Genomic DNA, 21,689 nt, shown 5'->3' on the forward strand with positions numbered 1-21,689 from the left:
TCAGAGAATTCCGCCACGGATCTCGGTGAGGCCGAAATCTGTGGCAGAATGGCCTGCCACTCCCCCGCCCCCCCGCGGATCCCCCTCGGGACGAGACTTACCTGGGGCGGATGTTCCAGACGGCGGCGGCTCCAGCGGCGGCGGCAGCAGCGGCTGGTCTTCCAACTGGCTGCTGCCGCCACCACCATTTGCAGTCTGGCGTTTGTTTGTTTTTTTCTTTACAGAGACGTGATAGGCTACGTAAAGACTTGCGTAGCCTATCACATCCTGGTAAAAAAAAAAAATCGCGTACGCAAATGGCGGCGGCTACGGCCGCCGCCATTTGCGTTCCTTATTTTTCGCTGTCTTAGTCTACGTAAATATTTACATAGACTATTACGGCAAAAATAAAGGGGAATGCAAATAGCGTAGTGGGCGCTATTTGTGTCCCTTTTTGATTCACCGTTTTAGCCTACGTAAATATTTACGTAGGCTAAAACGGCGAATCAAAAAGGGACGCAAATAGTGCCCACTACGCTATTTGCGTTGCCCTTTATTTTCGCTGTAACACGTAAATATTTACATAGACTAAGATGGCGAAAAATAAGGAATGCAAATGGCGGCGGCCGTAGCCGCTGCCATTTGCGTACGCCGTATTTTTTTTTTTTACCCAGCAGCCACCGCGGCCAGAAATCTGGCTGTGGACGGCCCTGGCCTGGCCGGCTGCTCTGCGGAGCCGCCGCAGAGCACAACCGGCCGTCAAGGATTCTGGGGGGGAGGACCGGATCGCCTCCCCCCCCGTCGAGGATTCCTGGGGGAGGGACGGAACGCCTCCCCCCCCCATGAACAGAATCTGCGGAAAGGTAAGTGACTTTCGTACATCCCTAACTGAGATGATACTCTGGTGGAGGGGAGGTGTCTCAGTGTATAGCTATATTGCCCTTTCCTCTGCATAATTTAGACCAAGCAGTGAGGAAGTGAGAGGATTAAAATACGTGCTTATAGTTTTTACTTCAAGTATAAATACATTGAGATTTCACATATTGTGGCACAGTAGAGAAAGAACATTTCCACATAGAACAAGAGATGATGTGATAATTAATGCAAGGGTAATTCGAAGAAAACTACACATTATGCAAGGAGTGCATTGAATTATCACAGCAGACAACTATGTGACTTTTTACACTTCTTTTTTTTTTTGCAAGGAATAGTATAAAGTTTTGTTTTCAAGGAAATTCCTTTTCTCCTCAATTTGCACAGGAGGGAAGTATTCTGGCCATGAAATATATATACATACATATATGTGTGTGTGTGTCTGGCTCTGATTGCTTGCAACTTATGCATGTACATGATAGTGCATGTAAAGAAAGCAAGGCAAGTTGTAGGGATGTTGGAGAATTCCGCCATGGATTCCAGGGAGGCCGAATGCCAGCGCAGTCTAATCTTTACGTAGACTACCGGGACCAAATAAGGAACACAGATGGCGGCGCCCATAGGCTGCCGCCATTTGCGTACGTGCTTTTTTTTTTCCCCCCCAAAGTCACCCGTGATAGGCTAAGTAATGATTTACGTAGCCTATCACGGCTGACTTTGGAAATCTAGCCATGATAGGCTACGTTAATTGTTACGTAGCCTATCACGGGGTTTTGTTTTGTTTTTTTACACTTTGTAATGGCGGCGGCGGCAGCTGGTCAGAAGACCGGCTGCCGCCCCCGCCCCCGACAAAAGGCCGATGAACCGCCTCCGGGACCCGCCTCTGGGAGGGACATTCGCCAAAGGTAAGTACCATCCCGGGGGGGGGTGGCAGGGGGGTGGCGGAGAATTTCACCGCCGATTTCGGGGGGCCGAATGCGTTGGCGCTCGGCCCCCTGAAGATTCGGGGAGAAATTCTCTGCCATCCCTACAATCTGGGAAACCAAAACCCATAACTGGAGATTGAAATATTATTAATTAATTAATTAATAGCCCGTTTTTTACATTTGTATACAAGTTACTTACATAAAATCCAAATCATACAAAAACCCATAAAACACAGCCTAAAAAACCAAATATACAACAAAAAGCAATAGTTAAAACAACATCAGTTAAAAGGTGCTTTCAGATGAGGCTATTATCATGCCATCACCGAGTCGCATTCACAAAATTTTAGGTGAGGAGTTCGTAACCCTCCTGTCTTCTTCTTCTTCTTCCTTCTTTTTTTACCATGGAAAATTTATTAAGGAGAAAAAGATGGAATAGCTGCACAAGGCCTTTTGATTGGTAGTACAAGGAGCCCTCTGTCTAGAAGCACCAAAAGACAGCAGCTGATACATAATAAATCAAGATTCTAAAAAAAGTCTTCCTAAAATAAAATTGTCTTCATCACCCATCTAAAAGGAGACTGTATAGGGGTCAAGGGTACTTAGGTTGGGAACGTATTCCAAATCCTAGGCAGTACAACTGAGATGGCCCTCTCCAGGGTACCCGGCCACCATATCTCAGCCAGCAGTACGGTATGGACAAGGGTCCAAAGTCTTTGTACTGGAAAAAAGGTCCTGGGTACCTTCATTTGGGAGATGCGATTCCTGAGGTCTTACGGTCCCAAACCATTTAGGGCTTTGAAGGCTGTCAGAAACCTCACAGCTGCATTCTGGAAGAGTCTGGTCCACCTTCAAGGAAAGCCCCATGTAAAGCACATTATAGTAATCTAGCCTGCAGCTGATAAGTGCATGGATAACTGAGGCAGGGTCTGATTTCTCCTGGAAAGGTTGCGGTTGGCATATAAGATGACGCACTTGTGGTTACTGCCACATCCTGAATGTTCAAGGTGCAGTTCTGGGTCCAGAAGAACCCCCACACTGTGAACCTGTTGCTTTTAAGAAGGCGTTTAACTCCATCCAGAACAGGCTGAATACTTAATCCAAGATTGTCAGCACCTTCAAGCAACGGTACTTCCATCTTGACTGGATTAATTTTCTGCTTGTTCACCTCCATCCAATCCAAAACTGTTACCAGGCTCTGATTCAGAACTTCCATTGCCTCCCCGCCCCGCGCCCCCCCCCCCGGTGCGCCCAGGAGAAGCTGGAAATGGGAGAGCAGGGAGAAATGGACAGATGGATGTCATCTGCATGCGGATGACACTCCAGTCCAAAATCTCTGGATAATCTTTTTCAGCAGTTCCACATACATGTTTAAAAGCATGGAAAATAAGATGGAACCTTGCAGCAATTCATAGGCCAACAGCTACAGGGAACAGTAGCAAACTCCCAGCACCATCTTCTGGAACCTACCCCTCTGGAACCTACCCCTCAGCACTTGAGACACTTTAAAATGGTATGCCACAGTTCCAACTCAGATACAGATGGATATTGTGGTTCATGAGTTCAAAAGCCACAGAGAGGTTTGAGAAAATCAACAGCGTTCCATTTTCCCTGTCTCTGTCCCATCTACTAGGGTGCCCAAGGCAGTTTTCAAGTTCCAAAACTAAGCTGGTTTTATACTGAAAAGACATTCTTTGTATTACAAATTCCTGACTCTGTATTCCAAGTCAATGCCTAAGAAAGAGAAATTAAGATGGTAATGCATATTGAAGTACTAGCTAAAATGAAGCTGAGGTACGTCTCCTCAGCTGCTATCATCAACAAAATATTTCACCATTCCTACACTGAAGGTACTGTAGAAAATTGTACATGGCACATTACAAAAACTGTATGTGAATTTGAAAGTTTGCAATATAATACAGAACTAGTTGATACCATAAAAAATTGTTTCTGCCTCTATCTGTATTTGGAGGGGAAACACTTAAAAGCTGTCATTAAGACAATGTCATAAGACAAGAAGTAGATTATTATTTCAACTATCTAATTCTAAAGCAGTGCAGGATTTAATTTCTGACTCACAGCACCTTTGGTCTGTTGGAATCTGAACTGTTGAGTGTCAGGCCTGTGCCGAGCTTAATATAACATTCAGGTTGTTTGCTAAATAATGATCAAGAGTGACAAAAATGCACCCGCTATTTACCAAAGATAAGGGCCCTAACTGATTGGTTTCTAGGCATTTGATCATGTGGGACATTTAGCTACCTGCTTGGTTAAGTCAATATTCGCCTGTATTTTTTAATCAAACCAGGTTATCCTAGGCAGGCTTTGCAAACAGATTTCCTCCTTCCCTCCTTATGCTAACTTGGCCCAATAGTTCTTCTGCTTAGTTTTAAATGTGGTGGGTGCTAACTCATAAAATTAATTCCCATTTTGTGGAATTGTCAGAAATGAGGATTGTTCTGACCCCTGTTTGAACTCATCAGCTGAAATGAAGTTGTTCAGTGAGCTGGAGAAGACAAAGCGGAGTCCTTAGAAATTAATCAACACCATCAGCCTTTGCAATAGGCCTGAAAATGGCACACACACCAGGCTGACCCTGAGCAGCTCGGATTCCCTTCGTAAATGAAAGTCATCATTCTTAGCAAGGAAGATACTAAATTATAGGCTTTTAAATTTAATTTTCAGTTTACTTGTGTTTTCGATTAGGGTGCCATGTTTCATAAAGACAGTAGTACCTTTAAGTAGTAAATGCCTTCATTTACCATCCCTGGCCCTGTTGTAATAAAATGTAAATATGAACAAAAAACGGTTAGCAAATGAAACCAAGCTGCTGTTTCCGCCCCCCACCCACCCCCACCTCAGTGACACCTTAAGCAACAATACCAAATTATTTTTCTTCATACCAAAATCAATAACAGGCTTGGAAATAAAAAGTAGCCCTGAAGCCTCGGGCCACAGATTTTCATGACAGGCTACTAAAACGATCTTTCAGTAGCCCGAAGGCCTGCCAGCTAATCATTCACTTTCCTTTCACTATTTAGTTGTTGGATACCTCTCCGGGCTAGTAAAACTTAAAAGCTATGTGACAAATTGTCTGCTAAAGCAACATTGTCCTTTTCTTTTCCTTTTCTTTCTTTTTTAATCTTCATGGAACCTTAATCTTTAGCCTGTATACTAAGTTCATGTTGCTTTTGCAAGCAAAAAATAAAAATAAAATGATGATAATACGAACTGCTTGGAAACTTCCCGAAGAAATATAGGAGACATTATTGGTCTGCCCCTAAATCTATTAAAGTCAACACTGAAGCTTTCATAGATGTTCATGAGCTCAGGATGGAGGCCTCAGTTAAAAGAGAACAATTTCATTCTCTCTCTCTCTCTCTCTGACACACACACACACACGGGGGGGAAATTCATTTGGTTTGCTTTTTACTACAAACTTAGCTAATTTTGCACTTTCAAACCAATAGGCAGACTAAAACTCAGGTATTTTTTGAAATTCATCCTTCTCAGAATTTTGTAGTAAAGTTCTCCAATTTAAAAATGCATACAAAAATGTATATATTAGGTGAAAGTGCACACAAAAATGTGTATGTTTATGAAAATAACATTAAAATGCATTATATTACAAAAATGTTTGCAAAAATGTATATAGTAGATAAAATTGCATACAAAAGCACATATGAATTTTCATGAGAACTTAAAAAAAAATTAAACTTCAGGATGTACTAAAGTTAACACTGGAAAAATGAGAAACTGAGAGGAACCACTAATTGACAGATTTGCCCATCCCTACACACACACACACACACACACACACACACAAAGAGAGAGAGAGAGAGAGAGCTTTTAATAGTAAAATCTTATTTTATGTTTTAAAGTTTAAACACTCTAGTAAAAGGTTGTTCCGAGGCTTGGAAAGTGGCAACAAGGGAGAGGGCCTTCTCAGTGGTGGCCCCCTGACTGTGGAATGAGATCTCCTCTCCTGCCTGGTGCCGACGCTGTCATCTTTTCGGTGCCAGGTAAATACCGCCCCCTACTCCAAGGCATTTAATGGCATATGATGGGGCATCTATGTCTGCTGTTTTGAACAGGTCTATTAGGGAATATATTGTTTATTTAAAATTGTTTTTAGCACTTTATATTTTAATTTTTGTGTGTTCAAAAATTTTAGACTGTTTTTATCATGTTGTATTTTTTTGTAATGCTGGTGTATTTCTTATGAATTGTTGTAAACCATCCAGAGAGCTTCAGCCATGGGGCAGTATAAAAATAAAATTATTATTATTATTATTATTATTATTATTATTATTATTATTATACAACATATCTATCCATCCATCTATCCAATCTCAGGATTGGGATATAGTTTGATTTTTAAAAGAATCTTTTCCCTTTGCACAGTAACCAAGCTCCTTGAAGTAGTAATTCTCTTCTTGCTGCATTAATGACATAGCTTCATAATAGGTTTGTGAGTCAGCCAGTATTTTACTGGTCCAGCCAATAAAACGGTGTTGTCAGGTAGGCAGTACTGAGGTGTGAAAAGACAGTAAACACCAGATTCTGCTCATCTTTGCCCTGGCCAGTTGGCTATGCCAGGGTCTACCCCAAACAAACCTTGCAGGTTCTCCTCTGGCTGCACCCCTGGATTTGTTTGATTTTGCCTTGGCTTTGGCCTACATGTGCAGCAGAGTGAGGTGGTAGACTGAACTATACCACTTCAAACTGCAGGTGGGAGATGCCATTTCTGAACGTTCTCTCTGCCCACATTAAATTAAAAAATCCCTGCAAGTAGAAATGTGCCATTTTGGGGGGGGGGGAGTTGTAGCCCAGCCCACTCCCTTGTGTGCTAGTTTTATACTTCCAGGGGTTTTGCATTGGGAACCATTAAAATGGCATCCCCACACCTGCATTCTGAAGTGGTGCTGCCCATTCTACCAGTTTACAACTCTGCTGGCTCATTCTGCTGCGGCCTCTGGCTCACCAGGCCATGTCCTGGCTCCACCCTAATGTGCTAGGATACACTGTCGTTTCCCGGATTCGGCACTAATTCCACCCACTATTGCTTTCCCCTTGGCTCTGCCCAAGGGCCTACATTTTAAATCAAAACTTGGCAATTTTGCTTGGCAAAATGGTATTTGGTATCACATTTTTGGAGCTGACTCTTAAGAAGTTGGCCTTGGCAGATAATTACAAGTATCGATGACTACAGTAGGAAACTCAAACTGAATGGGGTGGCATTGGTTTTTTAATCCAAGTGCTACAGGGTAGAGGACAAGGCTGACAAGAAAGGACACCTAGACACTCTCAGATAGAGTTTTTAGTATCTATTTCCTTTCTGTTTCTGAATATTTTTATTTTGACGCTCTATTGGGTGTGTGTGTTGGGGTGGTGGTTTAAGAATAACAAACTGAGCATGCACACAGTAAATTTCAGGTGTTTAAGCACGTTACGTACAATTGTTTCGGCACTCCTTAACAAGAGCTCTGTAAAATAAATTAGTATTATTCTGTCCATACTGTAGGTGGGAGTCAGTAGCTGGGTGAACAGTCACTTAAGGGTACTAACAATGCAATACAATACCTGTTTACTCAGAAGTAAGTCCCACTGAGTTTATTCCCAGTGAAATCAGTGGGTATAGGGTTGCAGACCTAATGGATTCATAGTTGAGGTGAAGTATGACCCAGGAATTTCATAGCCACTGTGCTACGCCAACTTTGGCAGATGGGTATATATGGTTAGCAAAATTTTATTCAACATGTTTATGTAATATTGAAAGCATGCTACTAAATAAAAAAAAATGGGGCATTTCCCCCCAAAGGTGAGCACTTTTAAACTCTATTGATTTCAGCAAGAGAATCAAATTGGTTTGATTCAAGAGGTTTTCGTTTTCTCAGGCCTACCTATATGTCCGTTCTCCACCAGTCTCCCTGACTGACTGCTTCCCTGCCTGTCTTCTGCCCAGTTTGCCTTTCTGCCGCTTTGCATGTGATTACACTGCATCCACATTGCGGTCCCTTTCAGTTCTCAGCTCAGATCCTGGCCTGTAATTGCTTTTGTTGCCTCTGGATACCCAGAGGGTGGGGATTGGGCAAGCACACCACCCAGATTCCCATCCCAGTGATTCTGAGCTGCCTGGAGCCCAGAGCTGCCACCATTTAAACAACTGTGTGTCAGAGATTCTCGCTTGCCCAAGGTCGTTCCCACCCCCAACCCAATGAGTTCACAGCTGAACAGGGATTGGGTTTGAACACAGGTCCATTTCCAAGACTCTCTCCACTGGGCCACATGATCTACTGCATGCATTTTCACTTACATTGCACCTGCATTCTACTAGTCCTCTTTATTTTGTCAATTATATCAGTACCTTTTCCCTCTGCCTCCATTTGCCAACCCTTGTTTTCTTCCTCTAGCTCATATTCAGCCCCCACAGAGTTGCCTACAAAGCCACAGAAAAAGAAGAAAAGATCTCTCTGGCTGTACATCAGTTGTACCATTATTGGCAGTTGATCGAGTGGCATGCATTTGTTTAATGACACATGGTTGACTTAACCTTCTAGACTGTACTTCCCTGAGGAGAATCTGCTTTCTCCTGAAAATTGAGTCATGTCAGAGCAACATGTTAATTATTATCGTAGTCATAATTCTCCACTCCATCGTAGGCACAGTTTGATACTTCCCACTTGCTGTAAATAAGGTCCCTACATTACAAAGCCTCGTCTTGCTGCTCCACAAAATCACAAAGCCTCAGTCATCTGTGTAATTACAACACTAAAGTTCCAGAAATGAAACCACGCTCTCTTAAATGTAGCAGCATTTATAGCTGCTAGTTTAATATGTATTCCTCGGATACCGTGTCGAAATCTCACCACTTCAGTAGAAAGGAGGAACCAGATGAGGTTGCTGTGTGTGTGTATGTCTTGTGGCTCAGTCCACAGACCCTTCTGATAGTGACCTCTATAATAACAGCCTTGAACCAGGATGGCACAGTGAAAGATCACGTGCTTTGCATGCAGAAAGTCCCAGGCTCACTCCCCAGGCTCTCTTCTAGCAGGGCTTGGAGAAACTCCTGCCCAAGACCTTGAAAAACTGCTGCCTGTTGAAGTAGACAGTACTAGACTGGATGGATTCATGGTCTGAGCTAGCATAAGGCAGATTCCTGTGTTCATGTTATCTGGGCAAGGTGTCTTGCAGCTCCCAAATCCACCAGACATAGGGTTGGATCCAGACTGAGTTAGTTGCAGTTGGGACCCATTGAAATCAATGTGCAAAAATTACAAAAGTACAACTAATGTAGCCTGGATCCTACCTAAGGGGGAATTCTACACCAGAAGTAGGGAACTGGTTTTGGGTCCATAGGCTGAATGATGGCGATTGACATCAGTGGATGGGGCCCATGCCCTCTGATGGCGATTGGTCCCTGACTGAAGCACTGGTTGGAGGAGCGGTCCTCCTGACAATGCCATGGGGTGGCTTCACTTGTCCCCTGTGTTACCCCATTGGGGAAGACGTGTGGCAGGTGAAGCTAGTGGGGAGAGGAATCCCTGCTGTTACCTACGATCACCTTAACAGCAGGGATTCCTCTCCCCTAGCTTTTTGGGGAAGGGGCCAGATAAGGTGGCCTGGTGGGTCAGATTGGCTCATGGGTCAGAGGTTCCCCATCCCTGTGCTACACAAACTTCTTTGAGAAGGACAAGTCCCCAGGAGTGGCAGCAGGGACTTTGGCGGTAAGGAAATCATCCACCCAACGCTATTTGCAATCCTTAAGGTCAGAGCCAGGGTGGTTAAAGTGTTGAACTGGGACTGGGGAGACCCGGGTTCTAGTCCACACTCTGCTGTGAAGCTCCCTGGGTGACTTCGGGCCAGTCACTGACTCTCAGCCTAGCCTACCTCACAGGGTTGTTGAGAGGAGAGGATGAGGAAGACCATGGAAGCCACCTTGGGCTCTTTCAAGGACAGGCAGGATATAAATGTAACAAATAAATAATAAAAGTATTGAAGAAGGCTTGAAGCTCAGTTTGAGGCCATTCAAAGGTGCACAGCTCCACCATAGAGCACAAACCCTTTCAATCCATGGCAGCCTTACCAGAGTAGCTGGCCTCTAGCTATCACCAGGCCTTGTTTTATAAGTACCTATCTGGGCTTTGGGTGTCATGAGATAAGCTTCTTGAGTATTAAGGTCATCATGCAGCACAATATTCCAAGCTTGTCTAGATCTGGTCAGAGGCTTGATGGGAGACTCCCTGGGAATCCCATGAGTTCCACCTTGATTTCTGTGGAAGAAAGGTGGTATATAACAGGGAATGATGACTGTCATGATGGTGGTAATGGTAACAGTAGCCGCACTGGATCTCTGTTGTTTACATCTTGCTTCTTGCTGTTGCACTTTTGGCCTGCCAAAAATTAACTTCTAATCCAGATCAGTTTTTCCAGATCTTGTTCACAGGTTTGCAGTCTGGCTGATAGTGTATGTATATGTATGTGTATATATAAAAGTTTTTTTTAAGTGTGTGTGTATAAAAGATCGATACAGATACAGATAGATGCTTGCCTCAAACTAGGGGCTTTTCACCATCACGGGGGCTATGAAAAGCATCCAGAATTTCTGAGCACCTTTTCACTTCACTTGTGAGCATACATCAATGCTGCATAGATTTGCCCCTCCTCTACAGTGAGTTTTGAGTTTGTCTTGGCTCCTGTGGAACTTTGCACTACTGTTACCAAGGGTTCGCACATACATGTTTTTTGACACTAGATTATTCAGCTCTTGATTATTGGCTGCTCAATGCGTGAACCGACTTCATTGTGTTGGAGGTGATGTGAAGTGATACAAAAGTTTGAACAGTGGTGATAGATCTGAGCTGGTCTGTTCAGCTGAAGCCATTTTCAGGTGTTCTTCATCTAAGTAAACACATGAGGGGAGCATGCTAGTCCCACCCCCTCATGCATTTTCATTGCTCTCTGCTTGTGGTGAGTGACTTTCTAAAGAACACCCACTGTATCCATGGAGGCGCTCGGCTCCACACAATATAGAACGCTGGGAAATCTGTGTTCAAAATCATGTGGCGAGCCTCCATAGATACAGGGTATCTGATAAGGTACCTTATATTCTGCTTTGCATAAGAGTTTTGCTATTAGCTCTATCTTGACATATATCTGTCTCTGCCCCTGCCTAAAGAATGGCAGGAGATGCTATCTCCTGCCATCTTTAGATACCACCAGCGCTCTATCCATCCATCTGGCATATCTGTCCTGTTTATCAGGTATAGGATAGACTAAGAGAGCTGGTGCTGTGTCATCTGTAACACTGGGTGGTCAAGTTGTAATCTTAACCGTCCCTCCTTAGAGCTAAAGATCTGATTTAAATGTGACTCCAGGCAAGCAAGAAGAAATCGACATTGTACCATTGCATAGGCCTGGCACTGCATTTAATCCAGGTTTCTGTGCCAGCAGTGCACACACACACACTGTGAGCTCATGTCAGATTTCCATCCCAGGTGGGCACTTTTGCTGGTCTACTACCGAACATTGCAAATATGTCAGCTGAGGTCTTGTTATAAATGAAATGCTGGGCACATGCGATACCGCACAAGTATGTTGTTTTTTCCTACCTAGTGTTGCATTTAAATTGGGCCTCAGTTCCCTCAAAATCAATAGGGTTTACTCTTGAATAAATGGATCGAGGGCTAAGGGAGCCAGACCCCAACCTGAAACCCTTATTTAAAAAACAAAAATCTTTGGCACTGACCTTCTGCATGATTGTTTGTAGTTGGATATTTCAGCATACCATACCTGCGAGTGTATTGACTGGAGTATTTTGCCTGTCAGGATTAAGTTAATGTTGTTATCTTTGGCTGTAATGGGTTTTGAGCCTGCTGTTGCCTGCCTGCAAATGCAGCCGTAAATTACTTTACAGTAAGACATGATGATTTGCTAAGTCTCTTGATAGGTTCTTTAGTCAGATTTAGAGTAAAATGTGAGGTAGAAAAAGTTTGAAGGCACTAGATTTATATTTGGAAGGTAACATTTCTGGAGCCTTTCTGGGTCTAATCTCTTCTGACAAAATTCGGTTTATACAGCTGAAAACATACCAGCATTCAAAACATCTGAAAATACTTTTCTCTGAATGAAGTAGCAAATATTATTGCTTACCCTTCTCTATAGACGTTCATGGCTGCAGTAATATTATACCTACCATTTCCAATTTATTCCATAGTTGCAGAAATAATAAATGGGACTTTCACCCAATTAAATAAATCTTAGTTGATTAATTGCATGAGTTTTACCTAGTCAGATTAGGTGGATCTGCATACATTTGCATTTGAGTAAAAACAATAGTTCCAAAGAAAGAAACATTTTTTTGTGTGTCAGAGGAGATGCCATCTTATTAGAGTCAGTCCAACTTTGGTAACAGAGAAGGAGGAATGCTTCTTCCAAGATGGTGCCTGCCGTGTGGAGTTGTTTTGAAATATTTCTATTTCAAACAATTAAACCATTTCTAAAGTTCTGCTGCCTGATTAATTTTGGGGCAATGTTTTAATCAAGTAAAAAATCTTTAATGATTTTGAGGGGGATTTATACCCTGGCCTTTAAAAACATCTGAAGAGTGGGTTACAATAAAAATAAAATACAGTAATACAGCAAAAATACGAACTTAAATAAAGCAATACAATCTAAAGCAGCAGGATAAAAACCAAACATTAGAGACTATAAATTCGCAGTTAAAATGCCTGAGAAAATAAAAAGGGCTTTGCCTGGCCATTTTTTTGTTGTTTATTCGGTCAGTCACTTCCGACTCTTCGTGACTTCATGGACCAGCCCATGCCAGAGCTTCCTGTCGGCCGTCGCCACCCCCAGCTCCCCCAAAGTCGAGTCCGTCACCTCCAGAATATCATCCATCCACCTTGCCCTTGGTCGGCCCCTCTTTCTTTTGTCTTCCACTTTCCCTAGCATCAGCATCTTCTCCAGGGTATCCTGTCTTCTCATAATGTGGCCAAAGTACTTCAGTTTTGCCTTTAATATCCTTCCCTCAAGTGAGCAGTCTGGCTTTATTTCCTGGAGTATGGACTGGTTTGATCTTCTTGCAGTCCAAGGCACTCACAGAATTTTCCTCCAGCACCACAGTTCAGAAGCATCTATCTTCCTTCGCTCAGCCTTCCTTATGGTCCAGCTCTCACAGCCATAGGTTACTATGGGGAATACCATTGCTTTCACTATGCGGACCTTTGTTGTCAGTGTGATGTCTCTGCTCTTCACTATTTTATCAAGATTTGTCACTGCTCTCCTCCCAAGAAGTAAACGTCTTCTGATTTCCTGGCTGCAGTCAGCGTCTGCAGTAATCTTTGCGCCTAGAAAGACAAAGTCTGTCACTGCCTCCACGTTTTCTCCCTCTGTTTGCCAGTTATCAATCAAGCTGGTTGCCATAATCTTGTTTTTTTTGAGGTTTAACGACATCAAAGTAGGCATCAGGTAAGCCTCCCTAGGGAGAGTATTTCAAAATCGGGATGCCAGCACTGAGAAGGCCCTCTTCTTAGTTATCACCCACTATATTAGTAATGATGAGTGCACCCAAGGAAGACTCTCCAAATGTTATCTTCGTAAGGCTTATATGGATATTGGTGGTCCATCAGATATCCTGGTCTCAAGCTGTGAAAGGCTTTATAGGTAAGCACTCACACTGTGAACTGAGCCTGGAAAAGACTGGGAGTCAGTATAGATGTTACAGCAGTGGTGAGATGTGTTCCCAGCGCCCGGTCCTAATTAGCACTCTCAAGTGCTAACTAGGTTAGAGTTGGTGTATTTTGCACTAACTGCAGTTTCTGACCTGTCTTCAAAGGCAGTCCCATGTATAATATATCACAGTAGTTCAACCATGATGTTACCAGGGTAGAGATAACTAAGGCTAGGCTGCCTCTGTCCAGGAAGGCACAATAGCAGAAGATGGTAAAAACTCTGTGCCACAGAGACTGTTTTCATCTCCACTGACAGTGTTGGAGCAACCCCAAATGGACTTGATCATTTAGGGGGAGTGCAACGCCATCTGGGACAGTTCAAAATGGATTAATCTGCTTGATTAATTAATTTCATTAATTGATTGACTAAGGAGTAAGCATGACAAGTGAGGCCTTTGGTTTTAACTCATCCCTTTGGCACTGTGTTTGTCTGTAGGTCTGTTTAACATGATATTTCCATGGAATATTGAAATATTTGACTGCACGTATTCACAGAGCGCAGTTCTACATTTCACCTCCGAACAAGATCCTGAGCTCTTCAGCCTCTTAGAAGGAGGCTAGAAAGGATGTTAACACACACTGCTATGAAGTTCCTCTCTTTAACATTGAGATATCACATTGAATATTGGTATGTATGGGTTTACAACGTAATTCTTTTTGTGAAATTCAAACACCAGTTTGACCCCTGCATCAGTTTTCAAGATGGGGAGGAAAGATGCAAATTACACTTTAATAGGTCACCTCTTTTGAAGATTGAGATACCACAATGAAAGTTGCTATTCATCTGTACATTTTAGCTTGACCCCCACATCAAGTACATCTGTTTAGGATTGGTGTACCAGCACCCACTGAATTTAAAGTTTATGTGCTTCAAATATTATTTGGGTTGCAGATTTGGCTGTCACTTTTAGACTGTGACAAGATTGCACAGATAATTTTTGTGTGTGTGCAATGGTGAAACACATGTTCTACTCAGCAGCAATTTCCATATTTATGTCATGACAGCATTTCTGGAGCCCTGGGAATCTCCACCAAGGGAGTACTTGGACTGCTGGTGCCCCACAATATCCTTCTCTCTACTGGGTGAGGAGGCCTAAAATAAGCACGTGAAATGTCCAGCTTCTAACTGAAACCTCATTAAAATAATGGCATTTCCAATGCTTGCAAGAGGGTGTCAATTGCACTTGGACACGTTTCAGATCCTGTCGAGATGTGAAAGAACCAATTGCCAGACTCCACCTACAGAGGGCTCCTGAAGTCTGTACTTCTTAAGGGAAATACATTTCTATCAAAACATTTGGTTTAGGATAAGATGTCACTGTTGGTGAATTTACTGAAATCTTTGACTCAGATGACAAGTTACGTTAGGGGGAAATTAACTACTCATTTCTGCAAAGAGGCAAAAATACCAGCACACTCGTCTGTCAGAATATTTAACCTCTGTCAGGGATTGCAAGGCTTCAACCAGGAATATTATGGTCTGAGATTGGGAGCTGGCCTAGTGGGACTGTGTGTGTGCTGAATCCCTAGAGAGGCAGAGAAGGAGGCAGAGATGCAACATCAACCCATCTTATTGGCAAGCAGTATGAAGAGTCAGGATTGGCTAGTATAAATGTGTGGAACTGGACTTTCTGACTTTGCCTGATCAACAGAGCAGGCCCCTCTGCACTTCAGTCAAGCCCCCCCCCCCCCAGTTCCAGACAGCCTGACTTCAAAGACTCCAGATTGGAGAATGCACACTCCAGGTCTAGGTTTTTATATAGCTACCCATGGCCCAAGCCTGGCCCTGACAACTTCTTTCAATAATTCAGTGTAAATGTAGATCAAATGTTTGCAAAGTATTTCTTGGGGAACACTAAGTATAACATTGTTTCACAGCATGCTGACTTCCCAACCAGTGGATTCATGACAAAATAAACACTTGTGTCACATTCACAAGTGACCAGTGCACACATTTCTTTTTTCCTACATGGATCCATGGATCCTTCCATGTAGGAAAGAGTCAAGTGTGAACCTTCTGTTGTCCTCTATTAGCTACTTTCGCCTGTTATCTGTGTTTCTTTGTAAGCAAGGAAATTCCAACCCTGCAGTGCATATAATGTTGATGTTGATTAGACAGTTGCATCCGGACTGCACCAATAGCATTACTACAGACAATGCTTCTCAGACTATGTTCAGGGGAACCATGAGTTAACTTTCCTCAGAAGCAATCAGCAGTTTCTCAGGGAGAAGCTCAGCAATGATGGACAAACTTCCCTGAAGGACAGCGTACCCACCTTTATCAATATTTACTTGCAATGCACAACTGCAGAAGGGTTGTTGGCTGTGTTCTAGGGCATATTCTTAGTTTATGCAGGACAACAGTGAGGCCCTAGTGTGTACCCTATAACACTTTCCATAGTCTTTTGCAACGTGTAAGGGGTTTGCTGCAGACTTGCAAGGGTACCTCAGTCAGTGTTTGAAAAAGCTGCCAAGGGCAATGGCTCACAGCTTGGTTGTGGATGGATATTGGACAGAGTTGTGGGAAACAGACCAAGCCATTGGGGACCAAGAGATGATAGTCATTAGTCAGATGAGCTGGTGAGGAGGTCAGAAGATTGGTTAGATAAGTGTTGCAAGACCTCGGACACCTCCAAGACTGATGACTTGCTCCAACAATGGCCATTACCAGAGTGAACTTTTACATGCTGGTGCTGATCCCAACATCCAAGCAAGGACCCACTTTCCCAGGGTGAGGAATGCCTCCTGAAATGGGCCACACTTGTACTTGGAGCCTTGCACAACTATGACACTGTGTGAAACCTTGACAGGCCCTCAGGCATCTCTGGTAAGTGGGGCTGTTCTCAGGAGCAGTGGATGGAAAACTCTTTCAGAGGGCTCTGGTGGTGGTACTGTTTTCTCTCATAGACTGTTCTTCTGTTGACTGGGCTGATGTTTCAGATGAGCAATTTGGGTCCTCCATAGCTGCCTCATCCTGGTCAGAACTGGAGTTTATACTAGGGTCTGGTCACAGTGTGTCCATATCTGTTTCAGTGAACAGACTCATGCTATCATCCTCATGGAAGCCATAGCAGGGGTTACAGTTGCCACTGGGGCTCCGATCAGAGACCTGTGGTTTCTCAGTGCATGCTCCAACAGGGCTTTGGTGGGATGTGCTATTGTAAGTCCCCAATCATGTGGCCACTCCCCACCTTGCCACTGCTGTGTATGAACTGCTGTACATTACTGTATAGATGGGAATGGAACTTGAGAGCCCTGGTCAACATTGAGCTGCAGCCTACCAAGGTGCATGAGTGGTTGTAGAAGCCATGTGGTACTGATGGAAGTTGACTGTGTATGTGTGCCATGTTGTGCTTATGATTTGTCAGTTGGCCTGTGGCTAACTCTTACTCATCAGAATGCACACGTGGACCACAGTGAGGACTGAACATAGCCTTTACTCCCCTACTGCTCTTGGGATGCCAACATCAGAGGCTGGTATTTGTGAGCTGGCTTGTTCACAAGTTGGCAGTTATGGCCCCAGGTATCCAACCCACCCACTCACTGAGTAATACAGGTCCATTCAGTGGTTCAGTCCATGTATATGTTGAATGTCTCCACGAGTATATTAAAGGCGTGGAAGGACGAGCAGGCTGTGCTTCTTAGCTCTGCTGCCAGACCTCTGCACGTTTTTCCAGTGTAAACAATTAGACAATATTTATTCCCTTGACAATACGTCTAAACAAAACCATTTGGATATATGTAGACATATGACTGAGCAAAATTATGCAGCATAATACAGTGAAGAAAATAATGTGCCAAACCAAAGGAGAATAAGCCCCCTGTATCGTTACTACATTCAACTTACATATTATTAATATTAGTCACATTTGAATTGTACCCTTCCTACAGGATTCAGGGTGATAAGCATGGGATGGGATAAGCATATCCCATTTTATCCAGCCCTGGGAGGTAGGTTAGGCTGAGAGAGAGATTGAGAGAGAGATTGTGAGAGAGATTGTGGCTGGCCCAAGGACAGCTTCATGGCTGAGTGAGAATTCAAACCCAGGTCTCCCCAGTTCAAGTTCAACATTCTATACATCAGCCTTCCCCAACCTGGGCTCTGCAGCTCCCATCATTCCCAGCCAGCATGGCCCATGCTGGGCAAGGCTGCTATACACTATAATACACCAATGCCTGTTCTTAAAAACATGTTGTCTAGGAGCATTTGTCGCTACAGTTTATCCCTCCTACCTGTAGAGCCAGCTCTTAGTCTCCATCTACTGCTTAATCTGTCTCACTGTTACAAACCATTACAGAAGTGCATGCAAAAAATTCAGATTATTTCTGTACCCTGCACACTACATTGTTTTACTACGGTTAATGTTTTATTTATGAGAAAAATAAATTGTCAGAGTTTAAAAACTGTGCATTTTGTTCTAGGCAACACATTGCTTTTATCACACAAATAATTTATTGGTTCTGCTTCCAGATGAGTTCTCTGCTGACCTTTCCAGGTATACTGACTATTGCTGCATAATTCGTCTTGTTTGGAAAGTGTATTTAGCATGGCCATTAATACATCCTGTCATAACCTTTGTGTTCAGCAGAGAGTTTATTGCATTGAATCCTGGAGTTCCTATTTAGAGATGTGCCAAAATCAGAACCTTCTACTCAACTCATAAATTTAGGAGAAGGCAATACATTTGTATGCCCAGATTTAACTGCTATAATTTAAATGACTGGCTAGATAAAGCAGCGCCATCCCAGTAATATCAAATTCATGCTAGAAATAAAAGCTGAAGATTCAGTGTTAGGGGCTGTGCTTTGCATGTGAGTGTGCATGTGTGTATCTCAGTTCCAAACACTGTCACAGTCTAGCATGACCAAGAATCAACCCATGTGACGGTTATGTAAATAAAAGGCTTGATTCTCAATTGTTTTGCCTGTAGGAGCCAAGAACAGGTTTAGCTCCAATCCCCAAAAGGTATCTCTGAATGAAGCACCCCTTTATTTTCTCCCATGGATGGCTGTCATTCACTCCTGTGGGGAAAGTAAACAGCTGAATTTGTGGACAGTGTCATGGTAAAAGAAGCCATATGCTAAGAACATATAATGTAATTCCTGCCTTCTTTCACTTTGTCACACTCCAGCGTGATCAAAAGACAAAACTCAGGGTGGGGATATTTAGATGAATTATTATATGCCAAATAGTTTTGGTTAGTATATCAGCAATTATTTTAGAGAAACCATATTATATGAAAGCACATGACTAAAAAGTAATTTCTTTGCTAAGAAGTGATGCAAATAAGGCTGAAAATGGTTCATCGACTGAAGTACTTGGTGTTTCTTGAGATAGGCTAGTGAATTTCAAAAATGATTGAGTCACAAGGCTTGTTTTTGACATCTACATCATGATAAATGATGTCCAGGTAACTGATGCAAATGAACACATAATTTGGGCATTTCCTGAAGGTACTCAGTTGACCATGAGATGTAGCAGTAAATCATGGAAGTGAGGTTGAAATGTGGTAATTTACTGATGGTTCTTGATTGGCTATGTGAAATTTCTAATATTTTCCCCAAAACCTTTTAAATTACCAGTAAATAACATTTAGCATATTTTTGTAGGTGTGAGGGGTGGCAGGGAGATTTATAATAACACAGACAAATCAGTAACCAAATAGTGTTCTAATACAGTGGTGTTACTTGGTTGTGTTTGTAATGCCTGGTTTGGCAACTAATGTTTAGCTTCGGAATTTTCTTTATTGAGTAAGGCTGTAAAGCTAGTAATATTACTTCTGTCATTTGACATTCCTGTGAGCTGAGACACAGGACAAAAGGTTTTCCAGTGTGAACTGGAAGTCCTGCCAAGTTTTCCCCTCATGTTTCTTACTGCCAGTTTGCCTATATCTTAGCTTATACCAGGAATGTATAATTGAGGAGCATAAGGAGATAACCTACGGAGGAGAGAGAGTGGATTAATTCACCCTTTCCCTCTGTTTGATTTACATTGGAAAAAGAAGCAGAGGTGAATGGTGTCTTCTGAATCTGGGGGTATACATATTGAGCCCCCTGAGCCACCAGTTGCCCATCTCTGTTATCACATCTAGAATGGGGTGGCCAAATATGCACCAGATATGGCTTCCCAAACAATTTTATCTGGCCCCTGGTAACCCTAGCAGAGATATTTTCAGGCTTTAAGAAACAGAAATTTCATGCATTTGTGTTACATCTCTGTCTTGAGTTTTGTATGTCATATAAACATATTGGTATTTCTGTGCCTGAACACCCATGATGCATAACTGTGAAGCCCTTATGACTAGATGGCACTAACTTTATAATGGAGCTGGCCAATCCAGGCCTACAGACCATTGTTTGGGCAGAAGAGTAACTCCTTGGATTGTGCAAATTATCCATCCCTAGTCCAGGAGAGAGGTATGAAGAATCTCCATTTATAATTGTCCCGTTTTTGGAGCATGGTTCATGAGCAACAATGAAGAGAGCATCAACCCATCTCACAAAGGGTTGAGTGCCCTCTAAACACTCCCAGGACCTCCTCAAACAAAACGTAGTCAATATCAATTGACGACAGCGCTCTCGTCACCTCCACCCCCCGCCATTGAACCATTCAGAGCTGTCTCTATCAGTTTGATCTCGCCTGTAAAATAAGCTGACAATCCCTCACAGTGAGAAACACTCTGCCCTGTTTGTTGCCAAGCAAAGACAGCTCTGCTTAATCAAGCTATTGCCAGTCACTCAGCACTGTTCTTCTGAGCACTCGCGCTAATTTGGGAGTATACCTTACTCTTCTCGGCCTAATTTTGAAAATGTTAGATGAATTTGGAATGAAAGGGGATGTGCATAGGTAGGGCTGTTTTTGGCCTGAAGCTTCTGGGTAAGTTGTTGTTGCTGCCACTGAGTGCTACTGTCGAATCCATGCACAAAGCAAATGAACTAAGCCAGGGTAAACAGCATGGCTGCTTTTAGTGCTCATTTTTTAAAAAAATATTTGTGTATTTCACCAAGAAATATTTCTCCTTTTTTAATGTATAACGTGTGTATCAAAGCCCATCCACAGCAATAAAGGGCATTCTTTTCACCTCCATATTATTGTTCAACGGTCTCTTAATCACTCTGCTTTGATATTTGATACGTGGCAGTAAAATGTTTATATTACAAAAACGTACAGTAAATCTTCCAGTTCAGGAGCAAATTAATAGTCTGGAACTGTGAGAATCTGACTATATCTGAATATTGATGATCTCACTTTCCGAGTCTCCCTGGGATTGGGAGTGTGAGGTGTTGATCATTGCTTCTCGCTGATAAGCAAAATATTTCCAGAGCGTGAAGGAGTCTGTGGTGTGTGAGAAGGATAACCCATAATCTGCATCAACACACTAACTTCTCCTCTGCCATTTGCATTGAAAATCAGGTAGAAGTTATGCTAAGCTCTCTATTATAGCCTCGTGTATGTGAAAGGTCTCCCCCTTCATTTGAATAAGGCCTCTTCTGCATGCAGAAAAAGGAGCACATTTAAAAGGGAACGTTCCTTTAATTAGGATGGCATTTAAAAGCTGAATCCTTAAATGTTCACTTTTTTGTGTGTGATGCTAAGTTGCGAGGCATTTTCCGAGTGAATAGCTTCTCCTTTCCCCCTTCTTTCTTTCATTAAGCATTTCTATTTTTTATTTATCCCCCCCCCCCCGTTGAAAGGCAATGACATGCATTACAACATGGAGTAGATTAATATGATGAGCTAGATTTAAAAAAATTAAATCAAAGTGTTTGATGAAATGCAGGAAAAATGTTTAAGTATAGGATTAGGCTTACAATATAGAAAGCAGTCAAGGAGATGAAAAGAACCTTGTTCAGAAAGCCCCATTTAAAAAAAGGAGAGGGGGGAGAGAAATTCTGTTGAGTGAATTCTTATAGCAAAATGATTAAAGGTTTTTTTTAATTAAAAAATACAATCATACTGACTTTATAATAAAAATAAACACTACAGACAGTGTGTGAATTAGACAGAATGGATTCATATTTCATGAAAGCAAAGTGACTGGGTCTGTGTTGGCCTTGCATAAAATATATATATGCGAAATGATGGCATTTAACTTAAAAGTATTACCCTGGAGAATAAAGTTGAGTTTAGCATGCGGCTTTATGGCAAAAAAAAAAAAATTAACTGATTGACATCTAC

This window comes from Heloderma suspectum, chromosome 4, assembly GCF_057233095.1.
Source record: "Heloderma suspectum isolate Gila_16-S chromosome 4, 16-S_ref, whole genome shotgun sequence".
NCBI classification, from domain to species: domain Eukaryota; kingdom Metazoa; phylum Chordata; class Lepidosauria; order Squamata; family Helodermatidae; genus Heloderma; species Heloderma suspectum.